Raw genomic sequence first — 7,925 nt, 5'->3', positions numbered from 1 at the left:
GACCTCTACACTATATATAGCATGACCTCTACACTATATATAGCATGACCTCTACACTATATATAGCATGACCTCTACATGTCTATATATAGCATGACCTCTACACTATATATAGCATGACCTCTACACTATATATAGCATGACCTCTAGATACACTATATATAGCATGACCTCTACACTATATATAGCATGACCTCTACACTACACTATATATAGCATGAGCTATCTATCTCTACCTCTATATATAGCATGACTTCTACACTATATATAGCATGACCTCTAGATACACTATATATATAGCATGACCTCTACACTATATATAGCATGACCTCTAGATACACTATATATAGCATGATCTACTACTATATAGCATGACTATATATAGCATGACCTCTACACTATATATAGCATGACCTCTACACTATATATAGCATGACCTCTACACTATATATAGCATGACCTCTAGATACACTATATATAGCATGACCTCTACACTATATATAGCATGACCTCTATATATATGACACTATATATAGCATGACCTCTACACTATATATAGCATGACCTCTACACTATATATAGCATGACCTCTAGATACACTATATATAGCATGACCTCTACACTATATATATGACATCTACCTCTACACTATATATAGCATGACCTCTACACTATATATAGCATGACCTCTAGATACACTATATATAGCATGACCTCTACACTATATATAGCATGACCTCTACACTATATATAGCATGACCTCTAGATACACTATATATAGCATGACCTCTACACTATATATAGCATGACCTCTACACTACACTATATATAGCATGACCTCTAGATACACTATATATAGCATGACCTCTACACTATATATAGCATGACCTCTAGATACACTATATATAGCATGACCTCTACACTATATATAGCATGACCTCTAGATACACTATATATATATCATCCCCTCTACACTATATATAGCATGACCTCTACACTATATATAGCATGACCTCTACACTATATATAGCATGACCTCTACACTATATATAGCATGACCTCTACACTATATATAGCATGACCTCTAGATACACTATATATAGCATGACCTCTACACTATATATAGCATGACCTCTACACTATATATAGCATGACCTCTACACTATATATAGCATGACCTCTACACTATATATAGCATGACCTCTACACTATATATAGCATGACCTCTACACTATATATAGCATGACCTCTACACTATATATAGCATGACCTCTACACTATATATAGCATGACCTCTACACTATATATAGCATGACCTCTAGATACACTATATATAGCATGACCTCTACACTATATATAGCATGACCTCTAGATACACTATATATAGCATGACCTCTACACTATATATAGCATGACCTCTACACTATATATAGCATGACCTCTACACTATATATAGCATGACCTCTACACTATATATAGCATGACCTCTACACTATATATAGCATGACCTCTACACTATATATAGCATGACCTCTACACTATATATAGCATGACCTCTACACTATATATAGCATGACCTCTAGATACACTATATATAGCATGACCTCTACACTATATATAGCATGACCTCTACACTATATATAGCATGACCTCTACACTATATATAGCATGACCTCTACACTATATATAGCATGACCTCTAGATACACTATATATAGCATGACCTCTACACTATATATAGCATGACCTCTACACTATATATAGCATGACCTCTACACTATATATAGCATGACCTCTAGATACACTATATATAGCATGACCTCTACACTATATATAGCATGACCTCTACACTATATATAGCATGACCTCTACACTATATATAGCATGACCTCTACACTATATATAGCATGACCTCTAGATACACTATATATAGCATGACCTCTACACTATATATAGCATGACCTCTAGATACACTATATATAGCATGACCTCTACACTATATATAGCATGACCTCTACACTATATATAGCATGACCTCTAGCACTGACCTGACCTCTACACTATATATAGCATGACCTCTAGATACACTATATATATATGATCCCCTCTACACTATATATAGCATGACCTCTACACTATATATAGCATGACCTCTACACTATATATAGCATGACCTCTAGATACACTATATATAGCATGACCTCTACACTATATATAGCATGACCTCTACACTATATATAGCATGACCTCTACACTATATATAGCATGACCTCTACACTATATATAGCATGACCTCTAGATACACTATATATAGCATGACCTCTACACTATATATAGCATGACCTCTACACTATATATAGCATGACCTCTACACTATATATAGCATGACCTTTCTAGATACTAGATACACTATATATAGCATGACCTCTACTATATATAGCATGACCTCTACACTATATATAGCATGACCTCTACACTATATATAGCATGACCTCTACACTATATATAGCATGACCTCTACACTATATATAGCATGACCTCTACACTATATATAGCATGACCTCTACACTATATATAGCATGACCTCTACACTATATATAGCATGACCTCTACACTATATATAGCATGACCTCTACACTATATATAGCATGACCTCTAGATACACTATATATAGCATGACCTCTACACTATATATAGCATGACCTCTACACTATATATAGCATGACCTCTACACTATATATAGCATGACCTCTACACTATATATAGCATGACCTCTACACTATATATAGCATGACCTCTACACTATATATAGCATGACCTCTACACTATATATAGCATGACCTCTAGATACACTATATATAGCATGACCTCTACACTATATATAGCATGACCTCTACACTATATATAGCATGACCTCTGACCTCTACACTATATATAGCATGACCTCTACACTATATATAGCATGACCTCTACACTATATATAGCATGACCTCTACACTATATATAGCATGACCTCTACACTATATATAGCATGACCTCTAGATACACTATATATAGCATGACCTCTACACTATATATAGCATGACCTCTACACTATATATAGCATGACCTCTACACTATATATAGCATGACCTCTACACTATATATAGCATGACCTCTACACTATATATAGCATGACCTCTAGATACACTATATATAGCATGACCTCTACACTATATATAGCATGACCTCTACACTATATATAGCATGACCTCTACACTATATATAGCATGACCTCTACACTATATATAGCATGACCTCTACACTATATATAGCATGACCTCTACACTATATATAGCATGACCTCTAGATACACTATATATAGCATGACCTCTACACTATATATAGCATGACCTCTACACTATATATAGCATGACCTCTACACTATATATAGCATGACCTCTACACTATATATAGCATGATACACTATATATAGCATGACCTCTACACTATATATAGCATGACCTCTACACTATATATAGCATGACCTCTACACTATATATAGCATGACCTCTACACTATATATAGCATGACCTCTACACTATATATAGCATGACCTCTAGATACACTATATATAGCATGACCTCTACACTATATATAGCATGACCTCTACACTATATATAGCATGACCTCTACACTATATATAGCATGACCTCTAGATACACTATATATAGCATGACCTCTACACTATATATAGCATGACCTCTACACTATATATAGCATGACCTCTACACTATATATAGCATGACCTCTACCTCTACACTATATATAGCATGACCTCTACTATATATAGCATGACCTCTACACTATATATAGCATGACCTCTACACTATATATAGCATGACCTCTACACTATATATAGCATGACCTCTACACTATATATAGCATGACCTCTAGATACACTATATATAGCATGACCTCTACACTATATATAGCATGACCTCTACACTATATATAGCATGACCTCTAGATACACTATATATAGCATGACCTCTACACTATATATAGCATGACCTCTACACTATATATAGCATGACCTCTATATATAGCATGACACACTATATATATAGCATGACCTCTACACTATATATAGCATGACCTCTACACTATATATAGCATGACCTCTACACTATATATAGCATGACCTCTACACTATATATAGCATGACCTCTACACTATATATAGCATGACCTCTACACTATATATAGCATGACCTCTACACTATATATAGCATGACCTCTACACTATATATAGCATGACCTCTACACTATATATAGCATGACCTCTACACTATATATAGCATGACCTCTACACTATATATAGCATGACCTCTACACTATATATAGCATGACCTCTACACTATATATAGCATGACCTCTACACTATATATATATCTACACTATATATAGCATGACCTCTACACTATATATAGCATGACCTCTACACTATATATAGCATGACCTCTAGATACACTATATATAGCATGACCTCTACACTATATATAGCATGACCTCTACACACTATATATAGCATGACCTCTACACTATATATAGCATGACCTCTACACTATATATAGCATGACCTCTACACTATATATAGCATGACCTCTACACTATATATAGCATGACCTCTACACTATATATAGCATGACCTCTACACTACTATATAGCATGACCTCTACACTATATATAGCATGACCTCTAGATACACTATATATAGCATGACCTCTACACTATATATAGCATGACCTCTACACTATATATAGCATGACCTCTACACTATATATAGCATGACCTCTAGATACACTATATATAGCATGACCTCTACACTATATATAGCATGACCTCTACACTATATATAGCATGACCTCTACACTATATATAGCATGACCTCTACACTATATATAGCATGACCTCTACACTATATATAGCATGACCTCTACACTATATATATAGCATGACCTCTAGATACACTATATATAGCATGACCTCTACACTATATATAGCATGACCTCTACACTATATATAGCATGACCTCTACACTATATATAGCATGACCTCTACACTATATATAGCATGACCTCTACACTATATATAGCATGACCTCTCTATATAGCATGACACTATATATATAGCATGACCTCTAGATACACTATATATAGCATGACCTCTACACTATATATAGCATGACCTCTACACTATATATAGCATGACCTCTACACTATATATAGCATGACCTCTACACTATATATAGCATGACCTCTACACTGACCTCTACACTATATATAGCATGACCTCTAGATACACTATATATAGCATGACCTCTACACTATATATAGCATGACCTCTACACTATATATAGCATGACCTCTACACTATATATAGCATGACCTCTACACTATATATAGCATGACCTCTACACTATATATAGCATGACCTCTACACTATATATAGCATGACCTCTAGATACACTATATATAGCATGACCTCTAGATACACTATATATAGCATGACCTCTAGATACACTATATATAGCATGACCTCTACACTATATATAGCATGACCTCTACACTATATATAGCATGACCTCTACACTATATATAGCATGACCTCTACACTATATATAGCATGACCTCTACACTATATATAGCATGACCTCTAGATGACACACTATATATAGCATGACCTCTACACTATATATAGCATGACCTCTACACTATATATAGCATGACCTCTACACTATATATAGCATGACCTCTACACTATATATAGCATGACCTCTACACTATATATAGCATGACCTCTACACTATATATAGCATGACCTCTACACTATATATAGCATGACCTCTAGACTATATATAGCATGACCTCTACATGACCTCTACACTATATATAGCATGACCTCTACACTATATATAGCATGACCTCTACACTATATATAGCATGACCTCTACACTATATATAGCATGACCTCTACACTATATATAGCATGACCTCTAGATACACTATATATAGCATGACCTCTAGATACACTATATATAGCATGACCTCTACACTATATATAGCATGACCTCTAGATACACTATATATAGCATGACCTCTAGATACACTATATATAGCATGACCTCTAGATACACTATATATAGCATGACCTCTACACTATATATAGCATGACCTCTACACTATATATAGCATGACCTCTACACTATATATAGCATGACCTCTACACTATATATAGCATGACCTCTAGATACACTATATATAGCATGACCTCTACACTATATATATATGACCTCTATGACCTCTAGACTATATATAGCATGACCTATATATATATAGCATGACCTCTACACTATATATAGCATGACCTCTACACTATATATAGCATGACCTCTACACTATATATAGCATGACCTCTACACTATATATAGCATGACCTCTACACTATATATAGCATGACCTCTACACTATATATAGCATGACCTCTACACTATATATAGCATGACCTCTACACTATATATAGCATGACCTCTACACTATATATAGCATGACCTCTAGATACACTATATATAGCATGACCTCTAGATACACTATATATAGCATGACCTCTAGATACACTATATATAGCATGACCTCTAGATACACTATATATAGCATGACCTCTACACTATATATAGCATGACCTCTACACTATATATAGCATGACCTCTACACTATATATAGCATGACCTCTACACTATATATAGCATGACCTCTACACTATATATAGCATGACCTCTACACTATATATAGCATGACCTCTACACTATATATAGCATGACCTCTACACTATATATAGCATGACCTCTACACTATATATAGCATGACCTCTAGATACACTATATATAGCATGACCTCTACACTATATATAGCATGACCTCTACACTATATATAGCATGACCTCTACACTATATATAGCATGACCTCTACACTATATATAGCATGACCTCTACACTATATATAGCATGACCTCTACACTATATATAGCATGACCTCTACACTATATATAGCATGACCTCTACACTATATATAGCATGACCTCTACACTATATATAGCATGACCTCTAGATACACTATATATAGCATGACCTCTAGATACACTATATATATCATGACCTCTACACTATATATAGCATGACCTCTACACTATATATAGCATGACCTCTACACTATATATAGCATGACCTCTAGATACACTATATATAGCATGACCTCTAGATACACTATATATAGCATGACCTCTACACTATATATAGCATGACCTCTACACTATATATAGCATGACCTCTACACTATATATAGCATGACCTCTAGATACACTATATATAGCATGACCTCTAGATACACTATATATAGCATGACCTCTACACTATATATAGCATGACCTCTAGATACACTATATATATATCATGACCTCTACACTATATATAGCATGACCTCTACACTATATATAGCATGACCTCTACACTATATATAGCATGACCTCTAGATACACTATATATAGCATGACTATCTAGACACTATATATAGCATGACACACTATATATAGCATGACCTCTACACTATATATAGCATGACCTCTACACTATATATAGCATGACCTCTACACTATATATAGCATGACCTCTACACTATATATAGCATGACCTCTAGATACACTATATATAGCATGACCTCTACACTATATATAGCATGACCTCTACACTATATATAGCATGACCTCTACACTATATATAGCATGACCTCTACACTATATATAGCATGACCTCTACACTATATATAGCATGACCTCTAGATATACTTTACGTAGTTTCCTGTTGAAAAATGACTGCAAAAAAACGACTCGT

The sequence above is a fragment of the Oncorhynchus gorbuscha genome, unplaced genomic scaffold (genome assembly GCF_021184085.1).
Source record: "Oncorhynchus gorbuscha isolate QuinsamMale2020 ecotype Even-year unplaced genomic scaffold, OgorEven_v1.0 Un_scaffold_1289, whole genome shotgun sequence".
Taxonomy (NCBI): Eukaryota; Metazoa; Chordata; class Actinopteri; order Salmoniformes; family Salmonidae; genus Oncorhynchus; species Oncorhynchus gorbuscha.
This window is presented reverse-complemented; position numbering follows the sequence as displayed.